The sequence below is a fragment of the Rhinoderma darwinii genome, assembly GCF_050947455.1.
Source record: "Rhinoderma darwinii isolate aRhiDar2 chromosome 2 unlocalized genomic scaffold, aRhiDar2.hap1 SUPER_2_unloc_18, whole genome shotgun sequence".
In the NCBI taxonomy this organism is placed as follows: Eukaryota; Metazoa; Chordata; class Amphibia; order Anura; family Rhinodermatidae; genus Rhinoderma; species Rhinoderma darwinii.
In genome coordinates this window covers 298,679-316,535 of record NW_027461683.1, presented here as the reverse complement: position 1 = coordinate 316,535, position 17,857 = coordinate 298,679, and positions in this window count along the sequence as shown.

The window sequence follows — 17,857 nt, the reverse complement described above, 5'->3', positions numbered from 1 at the left end:
CAACATTAACATGAAATGTGTGCAAGTATAAAACAAAATTGAAAACTATACCAAAAAATCCCAACTTTTTTACAATAAACAGGAAAACACAGAATTAATTCACCCAGAAGTGTATAACCCTTTACAAGCACTTTTTTTTTCCAAAATGTATTGATTCTATAGTACAACACATGATAGCTACGCATTGGAAAATGTACAAGGTCTGGATATCCTAAGTCTACACAATTTATCATCACACAATAGCTCTCAAAATCTGCTTCAGTCCTGGTTCTTTATCTAAACCTATGGCACCACTACAGGCATTGGATTTAAGCTCAATATACATATGAGTCTCCAACCATTTGTAAAACAGCTCTTGGTATATTAGGTGAGTAAATAATGCTACTTCTATTATATTTGTCAGATAGTGGGTACATGAAGAATTTGGAAAAAAAGATAGCGAGCTATGGGAAACTTACTAGATAAGACTTTTGAACATAACAACACAAGAATAGTTATCTTCAAATAAAGGCCTCCTCCTCCCCTTCAGCCTTTCCTCTCCATCTCCAAAATTGGTGTTTTTACCAATTTTTTGCGTTACTTATTATAAAAATCAGCAGACAGTAAAGTTCCCATAGACTAAGACCTCATCATCCAGGAAACCAGTCAGTCCAGAATTCTTAAAAAAATAGTTTCAAATCCCTGCCTATGAGATATCACATACTACTCTGGGACAAATAAGTAGAGACTGGTGGCAAATTTAATCAAAAAACAAGTCCCTATGGAGTCACTGGCTTCAAAGACTAAAATAACATAATGAACACCATCATGTAAAATAAACTCATATGACTTCCTAACAAGCAAATGGTGCCATACCACGACACCTACATGGAATTTTGAAAAAAATATGTCTCTATTCCCAATACCTTCCTATGGGAAACTTACTAGATAAGACTTTTGAACATAACAACACAAGAATTGTTATCTTCAAATAAAGGCCTCCTCCTCCCCTTCAGCCTTGCCTCTCCATCTCCAAAATTGGTGTATTTACCAATCTTATGTGTCACTTATTGTAAATAGCAGCAAATACTAAAGTTCCTATAGCCTAGGACCTCATAATCCGGAAATCCAGTCAGTACAGAATTCTTAAAAAAATAGTTTCAAACCCCTGGCTATCAGATATCACATACTACTCTGGTACACAGAAGTAGAGACTGGTGACAAATTTACCAAAACCAAGTCCCTGTGGAGTCACTGGTTTCAAAGACTAAAAAAACACAGTGAACACCATCACTAAAATCAAATCAGATGACTTCCTAACCAGCAAATGGCGCCATACTATGACATCTACACAGAATTTTGAAAAAAGCAGAAAACTTTATTCCCAATACCTTTCAAGGTTATTGGTCTGTGGTATTTCTCCAAAACAAACCTGATACCATCTCAGACCACACAATTTTACCTTGAGAGAGAGGAGCAATAACATAAGCATTACATCTCTCTTTATTGCCCTGACCAAATCCAGCTAAAGGGACCTACCCTAAGTTATTCCACTTCACATGAAGCACCAATATCCAAGGAGGGCCCAGCAACTGAACCAAACAAACCACTTCTGACCAGACATCTCCATTGGAAATTAGATGAACATAATGGAAATGACACAGTGATATGATAGCAATCTCACCATATTACCAATGTAACTATAATGATTTAAGGTGCGTCTAACTTCAATGTAACAGAATAACATATAAAATATAGTAAAAGAATCTAGATAAAATCTCCATGATTATACACAACCAATCAAAATCAAATGAGAGTACAACATTAACATGAAATGTGTGCAAGTATAAAACAAAATTGAAAACTATACCAAAAAATCCCAACTTTTTTACAATAAACAGGAAAACACAGAATTAATTCACCCAGAAGTGTATAACCCTTTACAAGCACTTTTTTTTTCCAAAATGTATTGATTCTATAGTACAACACATGATAGCTACGCATTGGAAAATGTACAAGGTCTGGATATCCTAAGTCTACACAATTTATCATCACACAATAGCTCTCAAAATCTGCTTCAGTCCTGGTTCTTTATCTAAACCTATGGCACCACTACAGGCATTGGATTTAAGCTCAATATACATATGAGTCTCCAACCATTTGTAAAACAGCTCTTGGTATATTAGGTGAGTAAATAATGCTACTTCTATTATATTTGTCAGATAGTGGGTACATGAAGAATTTGGAAAAAAAGATAGCGAGCTATGGGAAACTTACTAGATAAGACTTTTGAACATAACAACACAAGAATTGTTATCTTCAAATAAAGGCCTCCTCCTCCCCTTCAGCCTTGCCTCTCCATCTCCAAAATTGGTGTCTTTACCAATCTTTTGTGTCACTTATTGTAAATAGCAGCAAATACTAAAGTTCCTATAGCCTAGGACCTCATAATCCGGAAATCCAGTCAGTACAGAATTCTTAAAAAAATAGTTTCAAACCCCTGGCTATCAGATATCACATACTACTCTGGTACACAGAAGTAGAGACTGGTGACAAATTTACCAAAACCAAGTCCCTGTGGAGTCACTGGTTTCAAAGACTAAAAAAATACAGTGAACACCATCACTAAAATCAAATCAGATGACTTCCTAACCAGCAAATGGCGCCATACTATGACACCTACACAGAATTTAGAAAAAAGCAGACCTCTTTATTCCCAATACCTTTCAAGGTTATTGGTCTGTGGTATTTCTCCAAAACAAACATGATACCATCTCAGACCACACAATTTTACCTTGAGAGAGAGGAGCAATAACATAAGCATTACATCTCTCTTTATTGCCCTGACCAAATCCAGCTAAAGGGACCTACCCTAAGTTATTCCACTTCACATGAAGCACCAATATCCAAGGAGGGCCCAGCCACTGAACCAAACAAACCACTTCTGACCAGACATCTCCATTGGAAATTAGATGAACATAATGGAAATGACACAGTGATATGATAGCAATCTCACCATATTACCAATGTAACTAGAATGATTTGAGGTACATCTAACTTCAATGTAACAGAATAACATATAAAATATAGTAAAATAATCTAGATAAAATCTCCATGATTATACACAGCCAATCAAAATCAAATGAGAGTACAACATTAACATGAAATGTGTGCAAGTATAAAACAAAATTGAAAACTATACCAAAAAATCCCAACTTTTTTACAGTAAACAGGAAAACACAGAATTAATTCACCCAGAAGTGTATACCCCTTTACAAGCCCCTTTTTTTTACAAAACGTATTGATTCTATAATACAACACATGATAGCTACGCATTGGAAAACGTACAAGGTCTGGATATCCTAAGTCTACACAATTTATCATCACACAAAAGCTCTCAAAATCTGCTTCAGTCCTGGTTCTTTATCTAAACCTATGGCACCACTACAGGCATTGGTTTTAAGCCCAATATACATATGAGTCTCCAACCATTTGTAAAACAGCTCTTGGAATATTAGGTGAGTAAATAATGCTACTTCTATTATATTTGTCAGATAGTGGGTACATGAAGAATTTGGAAAAAAAGATAGCGAGCTATGGGAAACTTACTAGATAAGACTTTTGAACATAACAACACAAGAATTGTTATCTTCAAATAAAGGCCTCCTCCTCCCCTTCAGCCTTTCCTCTCCATCTCCAAAATTGGTGTCTTTACCAATTCTTTGCGTTACTTATTATAAAAATCAGCAGACAGTAAAGTTCCCATAGCCTAAGACCTCATCATCCAGGAAACCAGTCAGTCCAGAATTCTTAAAAAAATAGTTTCAAATCCCTGCCTATGAGATATCACATACTACTCTGGGACAAATAAGTAGAGACTGGTGGCAAATTTAATCAAAAAACAAGTCCCTATGGAGTCACTGGCTTCAAAGACTAAAATAACATAATGAACACCATCATGTAAAATAAACTCATATGACTTCCTAACAAGCAAATGGTGCCATACCACGCACGACACCTACATGGAATTTTGAAAAAAATATGTCTCTATTCCCAATGCCTTCCTATGGGAAACTTACTAGATAAGACGTTTGAACATAACAACACAAGAATTGTTATCTTCCAATAAAGGCCTCCTCCTCCTCTTCAGCCTTGCCTCTCCATCTCCAAAATTGGTGTCTTTACCAATCTTTTGTGTCACTTATTGTAAATAGCAGCAAATACTAAAGTTCCTATAGCCTAGGACCTCATAATCTGGAAATCCAGTCAGTACAGAATTCTTAAAAAAATAGTTTCAAACCCCTGGCTATCAGGGCGTGGCCTAGCGCTGATGGTGGAAAGACGTGTTGAGTGAGAGCTCCGACCACGAGAAAGAAATCTCACTTCATCCGTCCAAGGAAATCACCCCCGGTGTTCCAGATACAACATGACATCTCCCTACCACCATATAACACCATTGCTGGGCCCATAGGAGAAAGTCTTACAACTTACCGCATAAGATTGAAACGGCGGCCTACTCCACACGCGGCTGTGGTAGTGGATTTCTGCGGACGCCAGACACTCGGGTCTCTGCAGCCATCCCCTCCTCCCCGGCAGCTGGTCCCGTACACTAGATAAGGACATAGTCCCAGCCTAGCGACAGCACACAGAAACGGGCAGGACTTTTCCGGTGAGTGGGGGAAGGGGACTGTAACCGGCGGCCATCTTACAGAGCGGCTGATTTGATTTACCTTGCTCTATACTACAACACTGTCACAAGCTCTAATACAGTGCATTAGCCTTTATACCATAAATCTCTGTGAGAGATTAATCCTGTAAACTTTGCTATACAGATGCTGGCTTGAATACTTACCTGTTACTGAAACTGCCAGAACATTTGCTTACTCAGACCTTATTACGCCATAATGGTTAAAACGTCAAAATATAAAATCCGAGAAGCAGCGCCTACCCTAAGTCCCATAAAACGCAAGCAGATCTTGATAAATTCTTAAGAAAAAAGATAACAGCTTCACCAGCTAGTAAATCTAAGCAAGCACAGTTACTATCTGATGATAATCCTATGGAGGACGACTCCGATATGGATAGCACAGGCGGTAACTCTGATACTGGGGATGACTCTCGTGTGGTTCCAGCATCAAGAGGCTTTATAAAAAGGACACTATACCAAGCTCTTACGCCACTAGTAAAAGACCTTGCAAATCTGATCTTCGTAGCATGGGCACCAGGGTTGAAACTGTGGAAGATACGCAAAATGCTCTACTGCATTATAATGCAAAAGTCAAATGTGTTCTCGACCATCAACAAGATTGTATTAACGAATCTCTACTACGTATTGAAGACCAGGAAAACCGAAGCCGCAGAAATAACATCAGGCTCAGGGGACTTCCAGAATCAATTCTACACGATAATTTACCTCAACTAGCTCTGGATATCTTTTCTGACCTGTTAAGCCCTGAGGCGGCCAAATCCATCATAATTGAACGTATTCACAGAGCACTACGGGCCAAACCTCGCCCCAATGACCCTCCAAGAGATATAGTGTGCGGTTTGCTAAGTTATACAGATACCGCTGCAATTTTGAAAGCTGCAAGAAATAAGAACACATTGACCTATGGAACCTCTACGATTCAAATATTCCAAGATATTGCTCCTTCAACTCTAGCAAAGAGGAGAGTGCTCAAACCATTATTAGATGCTCTGAGAGAGAAAAAAATGCAATTTAAGTGGCTCTTTCCGTTTGGCATTGCCATATCCAAAGATGGTCACCAAATTATCATTAGAAAACCTGCGGATTTGGCAGCTGCGTGGGAGAAACTGGACATCCCACCCATAGATATCCCGTCGTGGCTTCCGTCTACTATGATGGCCTTACCACCTTTGCCAAGTCCCTCATTTTGGAACCAAACCTCAAAAGCCTCTTCGCCCAAAACCAAGAAAGCCCAAACCCGTGCTAGACAACTGGACACCTGACTGTCTTCACAAAAGCCACCGAATGGATTCCTGACCGACCCGCTTCCGCGCTAAGTTTGTGGGAGAAGTGTGGTGAGTGACTCTCTTCCATACTATTTCACATTAAGTTTATGGTTCTCCTTCTCTGTTTCTCTTCTACATAATGTGATTTGAGTTTATACATGCATTAATATGTAACCTTTTACCATATGTTCTGGTATGTTCTTTCAGTGTAAGGTATACTTGTTGGTATATGACTAACGTGTATTCAGTTCCACAGGATTTCTATGTACCTCACGATTTTCTACTGTGGATAAGGACTAGGTACAATTTTACTATGCATTATTATTCTTGCAAATTGTTGCTGTCCTTAGGGGTGCTGACAACCCCTGTATTATTTTTCTTTTGTTTATATTCTTCTCCACTGATTCCTTCCCTCCCCTCCTTTCCTACCCCTTTTTTCCTATCAAAGTCAATAGGTGATTTCTACCATAAGACTATTGGTTATAGGTGCCGATCTGTTATTTCATTTACAAAGAACTCATGGCGGAACTAAAAATTACTTCATTTAATGTAAGAGGTCTGAACTATCCAAGGAAAAGAAGCCAAATTTGACACCAAATTCTTGTAGATAAAACAAAAATCGCCCTGTTACAAGAAACACATATTAGACATAACAAAATTCCAAATTTAAGGAAAAAAGTTTTTTCGAATGTTTACCATAGCACCTACTCATCCTCGCGTAGAGGAGTAAGTATACTTTTCCATACAAGTGTACCTTTCAAATGGGTTGCTGAAATGGTTGACCCAGAAGGACGCTATTTATTTGTTAAGAGCATCATAGGTAATACCCTTTACACGATTGCAAATTTATATGCACCTAACTCCCAACAAACCCAATGGATAGTTCAGACCTTACAACTGTTCAAACAATTTGCTGAGGGTGTTTTAGTAGTGGGAGGTGACCTTAATGTTCCCATAGACCCACTCTTGGATACCACAGGGAATCCTTCCACTTCATACCGATATACGACTAAATTACGTAAGACTTTAAATGCATTACACCTGTCAGATACTTGGAGACTACTACATCCCTCTGACCGGGACTACACCTATTTCTCTCATATGCACCATAGATACCACAGGTTGGACTATATCTTCATTTCTCAATCCCAAGTTCCTTTTATAATACGTACTGATATAGGAAATATTTTACTCTCAGATCACGCACCGATTCATACTACTCTGACATTAGCAGACATTCCTAAAGGCCAATGGTGTTGGAGGATCAATGATACTCTGTTGGCTGATCCCTCTCACCAATCTTCTATAAAGACACATATACAAAATTACTTTAACACCAATATTACAGCAGATGTCTCACCTGCTATCACTTGGGAAGTACACAAATCAGTTTTAAGGGGGGAGCTTATTTCATTATGTACATATATTAAAAAACAGAAGTCAGAGCTCTTAAATGCTCTCTTCTCACAAATCTCCTCGTTAGAAAACCTTCACAAGCGTACCCAAGCGGAAACCACTAAAGACAAATTATACTCTTTACGTAATAAAGTTAAAGATCTACTGAACATTAAATCAGCCAGACTGTTACAAATATCGAAGTTTACATTTTATGCACATGGGGACAAAGGCAACAAGACGATGTCCGCTCTCCTTAAAACTTATCAAGATAAAGCATTCATTCACCGTATTGCACAAAAGCCAGGGAATTTTGTTACGGATACAACCTCCATTGCCACGGCATTCCAGAAATTTTATATGAACCTGTATAATCTTACAGATTCTACAGTAGCTGACACATCATCTACACCCACCAAACATGCTATACATTCATTTTTAGACTCCATTGACATTCCACGCATATCAGATGATAATGCCCAAGAACTGCTGGCACCTTTTTTCCCTGCAGAGCTGCTAAAAGTCCTTCATTCTATCCCGTCAGGTAAAAGCCCGGGCCCAGATGGTTACACCATAAACTACTATAAACAATTTAAAGAGTTATTAATAGCACCATTTACTTCTCTCTGTAACTCACTTCTCACTGGCTCGAAACTTCCTGGTCAAGCCCTAGAAGCACATATTACTCTTATCCCTAAAGAGGGTAAGGATGCCTCACAATGTGGAAGCTATAGACCAATATCGCTCCTTAATACTGATATAAAATGGTGGGCTAAAGCTCTGGCAGCTCGTCTCAGTCCCATGTTATCTAGCATTATTGGACCTGAACAGACCGGATTTGTCAAGGGAAGACAAGGATCAGATAACTCCTCAAGGGTTTTAAGGTTGGTACAATACGCTTTAAAATCTCGAACACCCTTAGTCCTGCTCAGTACAGATGCAGAAAAGGCGTTTGATAGGGTGGATTGGCCTTATATGATCGCTTCCCTGGAGAAATTTGGGATACCTCTTGCTTTTATACAAGCAAATCTTTCCCTATATAGTAACCCTAGTGCAAAGGTGAGAGTTAATGGGGTGCTGTCAAATTCCTTTACCATCACTAATGGTACAAGACAAGGATGTCCTCTATCGCCGACACTATTCATGTTAGTCATGGAGACGCTGATCCAGAAAATTCGACAGGATCCTATTATTCATGGCTTGTCAATAGGCTCATTCACACACAAAACGGCAGCATTTGCAGATGACCTGCTGATACTCACTACTAACCCTGAGAGATCACTCCCACAGATCACAGATATCTTCTCAAAATTTGGAGAAATTTCTAATTTTAAAATAAACTTTAGTAAGTCAGAAGCCCTCAACATTTCGGTACCGCAAGATATTATTCTTCGCTTAAAAAAGAGTTCCCCCTACCTGTGGCCAGAAATGTCTATTAAATACTTAGGCATCCGCATTCCTAAAAACCCCTCTCTACTTTATAAACTTAATTATCTAAATTTGCTAGCTGACATTAAAACTTACTTACATTCCTTACACGTTCCCTTGATGTCATGGATGGGCAGGAGAAATCTTCTCAAAACATATATTGTCCCTAAACTCTTATATGTTCTTCAAACTGTACCTATCTGGCTTCCTAAGTCTTTCTTCCTATTAGTCAAGAAAACTTTCTCGGAATTTATTTGGAACAACAAACGTCCTAGGTTAGCATATAAATACATTATAGCAAACTCCCGCTTGGGAGGCTTTGGCCTCTCCGATTTAATGTCCTACTATAGGGCTAACCATTTACGTCGGTGGACCATCTTAGCACATCATGACTTGAAAAATATCTATGCTTCTATGGAAAGCTCTCTAATGTCAATAGAAGAAAAACAGGCCTTCTGGGGTTTGCGTCCTGCTACTGCAGGCAAATTTTACAATGAATCTTTACTCAAAGGCACCATATTAACTTGGCAAGAGGTGAATAAATCATCTGCGTTGTTATCCTCCCCATCCCCCCTAATGCCACTAAATTTACTGCCATGCCTTCAATGTAACTCTAACTCCTCACCCTCGGCCCCTTGGGATATTCCACATACTCTAACTATATCAGATGTTCAAAAGCTTTCAGGAAATACTGAAATAATGGATCTAATTGTGAAAGCTAATGTTCCTCCAGGGAATTTTTTATTAACACATCATATTCTTAAAGAATGCCAAAAATTAGGGACACCTCATACAATACCTCACACTAATACCTGGCTAGAAGATTTGATGGCGGTGACTCCATACACTACCCCGAAACTATCCCAATTATATCAACAGGTTCTGATGATGCGAATGGACTGCAAACCAAGATATATTGGGAGATGGGAGGAAGAATTGGGGATGCAGCTCACTGAACCTGAACTGCGTTTTGTACTAGCAAATTCACATGGTTTCTCTAGATGTACGAGAATTCAAGAGAACTCCTTTAAACTTACAACAAGGTGGTATAAAACACCGATAATACTTCATGCTATAAATAACTCCGTTTCAGATCAATGTTGGAGGTGTAAAAGGGACATCGGATCATTATCACATATCTGGTGGCATTGCCCCCTTATTCAGCTATATTGGATTCATGTAGGGAAAGCCATAAATACTATATGCTCTCTCAATATCACATTGACTCCAGAATTGGTACTACTATGGAAACCTATAAGTGGCTTTATACCAAAAAAAAATAATCTACCAACGCACATGATAGCTGCAGCAAAACTACTGATTCCAATATTGTGGAAAGACACAGTTCCCCCTACTTTTACACAATGGTTAGATAAAGTATTTGAAATCCAGTGATTCGAAGAAATGGCACACTGGGAATCAAAGACAAGGGGCAAATATTTAGCTACCTGGTCCCCATTGCTAGATTTCCCTGACATCACTAGACTATGATGGTATCCCAAAAGGTAGAAATACAGAATCGACCAAGACCTAGCTACCTAGTGCAGAAGAAGAGTCATAACAAGGTACAAAATACAGATCACAATACCGTATAATGCTTTTACCAACAATTCATATACTCCAACAGAATTGCCTACTGACACACCCAAACTACCTACCCTCCCTTACTTTCCCCTCTCCCCCTTCGCATTTCTATATTTTTTGTTTTTCCCTTGTGTTATGTTATATTGTATTATTTTGTATTACCTGCTTATCCTTATGGATGATTAGCAAGGGCTCTGCGTAGCCAATGTTATAACAATTTGTTATATTCGCTTGTTCAAATTTATATAACAATAAAAACAGATTTGAAACAAACAAACCCCTGGCTATCAGATATCACATACTACTCTGGTACACAGAAGTAGAGACTGGTGACAAATTTACCAAAACCAAGTCCCTGTGGAGTCACTGGTTTTAAAGACTGAAAAACACAGTGAACACCATCACTAAAATCAAATCAGATGACTTCCTAACCAGCAAATGGCGCCATACTATGACACCTACACAGAATTTTGAAAAAAGCAGACCTCTTTATTCCCAATACCTTTCAAGGTTATTGGTCTGTGGTATTTCTCCAAAACAAACCTGATACCATCTCAGACCACACAATTTTACCTTGAGAGAGAGGAGTAATAACATAAGCATTACATCTCTCTTTATTGCCCTGACCAAATCCAGCTAAAGGGACCTACCCTAAGTTATTCCACTTCACATGAAGCACCAATATCCAAGGAGGGCCCAGCAACTGAACCAAACAAACCACTTCTGACCAGACATCTCCATTGGAAATTAGATGAACATAATGGAAATGACACAGTGATATGATAGCAATCTCACCATATTACCAATGTAACTATAATGATTTGAGGTACATCTAACTTCAATGTAACAGAATAACATATAAAATATAGTAAAATAATCTAGATAAAATCTCCATGATTATACACAGCCAATCAAAATCAAATGAGAGTACAACATTAACATGAAATGTGTGCAAGTATAAAACAAAATTGAAAACTATACCAAAAAATCCCAACTTTTTTACAGTAAACAGGAAAACACAGAATTAATTCACCCAGAAGTGTATACCCCTTTACAAGCACTTTTTTTTTACAAAATGTATTGATTCTATAGTACAACACATGATAGCTATGCATTGGAAAACGTACAAGGTCTGGATATCCAAAGTATACACAATTTATCATCACACAAAAGATCTCAAAATCTGCTTCAGTCCTGGTTCTTTATCTAAACCTATGGCACCACTACAGGCATTGGCTTTAAGCCCAATATACATATGAGTCTCCAACCATTTGTAAAACAGCTCTTGAAATATTAGGTGAGTAAATAATGCTACTTCTATTATATTTGTCAGATAGTGGGTACATGAAGAATTTGGAAAAAAAGATAGCGAGCTATGGGAAACTTACTAGATAAGACTTTTGAACATAACAACACAAGAATTGTTATCTTCAAATAAAGGCCTCCTCCTCCCCTTCAGCCTTTCCTCTCCATCTCCAAAATTGGTGTCTTTACCAATTCTTTGCGTTACTTATTATAAAAATCAGCAGACAGTAAAGTTCCCATAGCCTAAGACCTCATCATCAAGGAAACCAGTCAGTCCAGAATTCTTAAAAAAATAGTTTCAAATCCCTGCCTATGAGATATCACATACTACTCTGGAACAAATAAGTAGAGACTGGTGGCAAATTTAATCAAAAAACAAGTCCCTATGGAGTCACTGGCTTCAAAGACTAAAATAACATAATGAACACCATCATGTAAAATAAACTCATATGACTTCCTAACAAGCAAATGGTGCCATACCACGACACCTACATGGAATTTTGAAAATAAAAAAAAGTGTCTCCATTCCCAATACCTTCCTATGGGAAACTTACTAGATAAGACTTTTGAACATAACAACACAAGAATTGTTATCTTCAAATAAAGGCCTCCTCCTCCCCTTCAGCCTTGCCTCTCCATCTCCAAAATTGGTGTCTTTACCAATCTTATGTGTCACTTATTGTAAATAGCAGCAAATACTAAAGTTCCTATAGCCTAGGACCTCATAATCCGGAAATCCAGTCAGTACAGAATTCTTAAAAAAATAGTTTCAAACCCCTGGCTATCAGATATCACATACTACTCTGGTACACAGAAGTAGAGACTGGTGACAAATTTACCAAAACCAAGTCCCTGTGGAGTCACTGGTTTCAAAGACTAAAAAAACATAGTGAACACCATCACTAAAATCAAATCAGATGACTTCCTAACCAGCAAATGGCGCCATACTATGACACCTACACAGAATTTTGAAAAAAGCAGGCCTCTTTATTCCCAATACTTTTCAAGGTTATTGGTCTGTGGTATTTCTCCAAAACAAACATGATACCATCTGAGACCACACAATTTTACCTTGAGAGAGAGAGGAGCAATAACATAAGCATTACATCTCTCTTTATTGCCCTGACCAAATCCAGCTAAAGGGACCTACCCTAAGTTATTCCACTTCACATGAAGCACCAATATCCAAGGAGGGCCCAGCAACTGAACCAAACAAACCACTTCTGACCAGACATCTCCATTGGAAATTAGATGAACATAATGGAAATGACACAGTGATATGATAGCAATCTCACCATATTACCAATGTAACTATAATGATTTGAGGTACATCTAACTTCAATGTAACAGAATAACATATAAAATATAGTAAAAGAATCTAGATAAAATCTCCATGATTATACACAGCCAATCAAAATCAAATGAGAGTACAACATTAACATGAAATGTGTGTAAGTATAAAACAAAATTGAAAACTATACCAAAAAATCCCAACTTTTTTACAATAAACAGGAAAACACAGAATTAATTCACCCAGAAGTGTATACCCCTTTACTAGTACTTTTTTTTTACAAAATGTATTAATTCTATAGTACAACACATGATAGCTACGCATTGGAAAACGTACAAGGTCTGGATATCCTAAGTCTACACAATTTATCATCACACAAAAGCTCTCAAAATCTGCTTCAGTCCTGGTTCTTTATCTTAACCTATGGCACCACTACAGGCATTGGCTTTAAGCCCAATATACATATGAGTCTCCAACCATTTGTAAAACAGCTCTTTGAATATTAGGTGAGTAAATAATGCTACTTCTATTATATTTGTCAGATAGTGGGTACAAGAAGAATTTGGAAAAAAAGATAGCGAGCTATGGGAAACTTACTAGATAAGACTTTTGAACATAACAACACAAGAATTGTTATCTTCAAATAAAGGCCTCCTCCTCCCCTTCAGCCTTTCCTCTCCATCTCCAAAATTGGTGTCTTTACCAATTCTTTGCGTTACTTATTATAAAAATCAGCAGACAGTAAAGTTCCCATAGCCTAAGACCTCATCATCAAGGAAACCAGTCAGTCCAGAATTCATAAAAAAAATAGTTTCAAATCCCTGCCTATGAGATATCACATACTACTCTGGGACAAATAAGTAGAGACTGGTGGCAAATTTAATCAAAAAACTAGTCCCATGGAGTCACTGGCTTCAAAGACTAAAATAACATAATGAACACCATCATGTAAAATAAACTCATATGACTTCCTAACAAGCAAATGGTGCCATACCACGACACCTACATGGAATTTTGAAAAAAATATATGTCTCTATTCCCAATACCTTCCTATGGGAAACTTACTAGATAAGACTTTTGAACATAACAACACAAGAATTGTTATCTTCAAATAAAGGCCTCCTCCTCCCCTTCAGCCTTGCCTCTCCATCTCCAAAATTGGTGTCTTTACCAATCTTATGTGTCACTTATTGTAAATAGCAGCAAATACTAAAGTTCCTATAGCCTAGGACCTCATAATCCGGAAATCCAGTCAGTACAGAATTCTTAAAAAAATAGTTTCAAACCCCTGGCTATCAGATATCACATACTACTCTGGTACACAGAAGTAGAGACTGGTGACAAATTTACCAAAACCAAGTCCCTGTGGAGTCACTGGTTTCAAAGACTAAAAAAACATAGTGAACACCATCACTAAAATCAAATCAGATGACTTCCTAACCAGCAAATGGCGCCATACTATGACACCTACACAGAATTTTGAAAAAAGCAGGCCTCTTTATTCCCAATACTTTTCAAGGTTATTGGTCTGTGGTATTTCTCCAAAACAAACATGATACCATCTGAGACCACACAATTTTACCTTGAGAGAGAGAGGAGCAATAACATAAGCATTACATCTCTCTTTATTGCCCTGACCAAATCCAGCTAAAGGGACCTACCCTAAGTTATTCCACTTCACATGAAGCACCAATATCCAAGGAGGGCCCAGCAACTGAACCAAACAAACCACTTCTGACCAGACATCTCCATTGGAAATTAGATGAACATAATGGAAATGACACAGTGATATGATAGCAATCTCACCATATTACCAATGTAACTATAATGATTTGAGGTACATCTAACTTCAATGTAACAGAATAACATATAAAATATAGTAAAATAATCTAGATAAAATCTCCATGATTATACACAGCCAATCAAAATTAAATGAGAGTACAACATTAACATGAAATGTGTGCAAGTATAAAACAAAATTGAAAACTATACCAAAAAATCCCAACTTTTTTACAGTAAACAGGAAAACACAGAATTAATTCACCCAGAAGTGTATACCCCTTTACTAGTACTTTTTTTTTACAAAATGTATTGATTCTATAGTACAACACATGATAGCTACGCATTGGAAAACGTACAAGGTCTGGATATCCTAAGTCTACACAATTTATCATCACACAAAAGCTCTCAAAATCTGCTTCAGTCCTGGTTCTTTATCTAAACCTATGGCACCACTACAGGCATTGGCTTTAAGCCCAATATACATATGAGTCTCCAACCATTTGTAAAACAGCTTTTGGTATATTAGGTGAGTAAATAATGCTACTTCTATTATATTTGTCAGATAGTGGGTACATGAAAAATTTGGAAAAAAAGATAGCCAGCTATGGGAAACTTACTAGATAAGACTTTTGAACATAACAACACAAGAATAGTTATCTTCAAATAAAGGCCTCCTCCTCCCCTTCAGCCTTTCCTCTCCGTCTCCAAAATTGGTGTCTTTACCAAATCTTTGCGTTACTTATTATAAAAATCAGCAGACAGTAAAGTTCCCATAGCCTAAGACCTCATCATCCAGGAAACCAGTCAGTCCAGAATTCTTAAAAAAATAGTTTCAAATCCCTGCCTATGAGATATCACATACTACTCTGGGACAAATAAGTAGAGACTGGTGGCAAATTTAATCAAAAAACACGTCCCTATGGAGTCACTGGCTTCAAAGACTAAAATAACATAATGAACACCATCATGTAAAATAAACTCATATGACTTCCTAACAAGCAAATGGTGCCATACCAAGACACCTACATGGAATTTTGAAAAACAAATATGTCTCTATTCCCAATACCTTCCTATGGGAAACTTACTAGATAAGACTTTTGAACATAACAACACAAGAATTGTTATCTTCAAATAAAGGCCTCCTCCTCCCCTTCAGCCTTGCCTCTCCATCTCCAAAATTGGTGTCTTTACCAATCTTATGTGTCACTTATTGTAAATAGCAGCAAATACTAAAGTTCCTATAGCCTAGGACCTCATAATCCGGAAATCCAGTCAGTACAGAATTCTTAAAAGAATAGTTTCAAACCCCTGGCTATCAGATATCACATACTACTCTGGTACACAGAAGTAGAGACTGGTGACAAATTTACCAAAACCAAGTCCCTGTGGAGTCACTGGTTTCAAAGACTAAAAAAACACAGTGAACACCATCGCTAAAATCAAATCAGATGACTTCCTAACCAGCAAATGGCGCCATACTATGACACCTACACAGAATTTTGAAAAAAGCAGACCTCTTTATGCCCAATACCTTTCAAGGTTATTGGTCTGTGGTATTTCTCCAAAACAAACATGATACCATCTCAGACCACACAATTTTACCTTGAGAGAGAGGAGCAATAACATAAGCATTACATCTCTCTTTATTGCCCTGACCAAATCCAGCTAAAGGGACCTACCCTAAGTTATTCCACTTCACATGAAGCACCAATATCCAAGGAGGGCCCAGCAACTGAACCAAACAAACCACTTCTGACCAGACATCTCCATTGGAAATTAGATGAACATAATGGAAATGACACAGTGATATGATAGCAATCTCACCATATTACCAATGTAACTATAATGATTTGAGGTACATCTAACTTCAATGTAACAGAATAACATATAAAATATAGTAAAAGAATCTAGATAAAATCTTCATGATTATACACAGCCAATCAAAATCAAATGAGAGTACAACATTTACATGAAATGTGTGTAAGTATAAAACAAAATTGAAAACTATACCAAAAAATCCCAACTTTTTTACAGTAAACAGGAAAACACAGAATTAATTCACCCAGAAGTGTATACCCCTTTACAAGCACTTTTTTTTACAAAATGTATTGATTCTATAGTACAACACATGATAGCTACGCATTGGAAAACGTACAAGGTCTGGATATCCTAAGTCTACACAATTTATCATCACACAAAAGCTCTCAAAATCTGCTTCAGTCCTGGTTCTTTATCTAAACCTATGGCACCACTACAGGCATTGGCTTTAAGCCCAATATACATATGAGTCTCCAACCATTTGTAAAACAGCTTTTGGTATATTAGGTGAGTAAATAATGCTACTTCTATTATATTTGTCAGATAGTGGGTACATGAAAAATTTGGAAAAAAAGATAGCCAGCTATGGGAAACTTACTAGATAAGACTTTTGAACATAACAACACAAGAATAGTTATCTTCAAATAAAGGCCTCCTCCTCCCCTTCAGCCTTTCCTCTCCGTCTCCAAAATTGGTGTCTTTACCAAATCTTTGCGTTACTTATTATAAAAATCAGCAGACAGTAAAGTTCCCATAGCCTAAGACCTCATCATCCAGGAAACCAGTCAGTCCAGAATTCTTAAAAAAATAGTTTCAAATCCCTGCCTATGAGATATCACATACTACTCTGGGACAAATAAGTAGAGACTGGTGGCAAATTTAATCAAAAAACACGTCCCTATGGAGTCACTGGCTTCAAAGACTAAAATAACATAATGAACACCATCATGTAAAATAAACTCATATGACTTCCTAACAAGCAAATGGTGCCATACCAAGACACCTACATGGAATTTTGAAAAACAAATATGTCTCTATTCCCAATACCTTCCTATGGGAAACTTACTAGATAAGACTTTTGAACATAACAACACAAGAATTGTTATCTTCAAATAAAGGCCTCCTCCTCCCCTTCAGCCTTGCCTCTCCATCTCCAAAATTGGTGTCTTTACCAATCTTATGTGTCACTTATTGTAAATAGCAGCAAATACTAAAGTTCCTATAGCCTAGGACCTCATAATCCGGAAATCCAGTCAGTACAGAATTCTTAAAAGAATAGTTTCAAACCCCTGGCTATCAGAT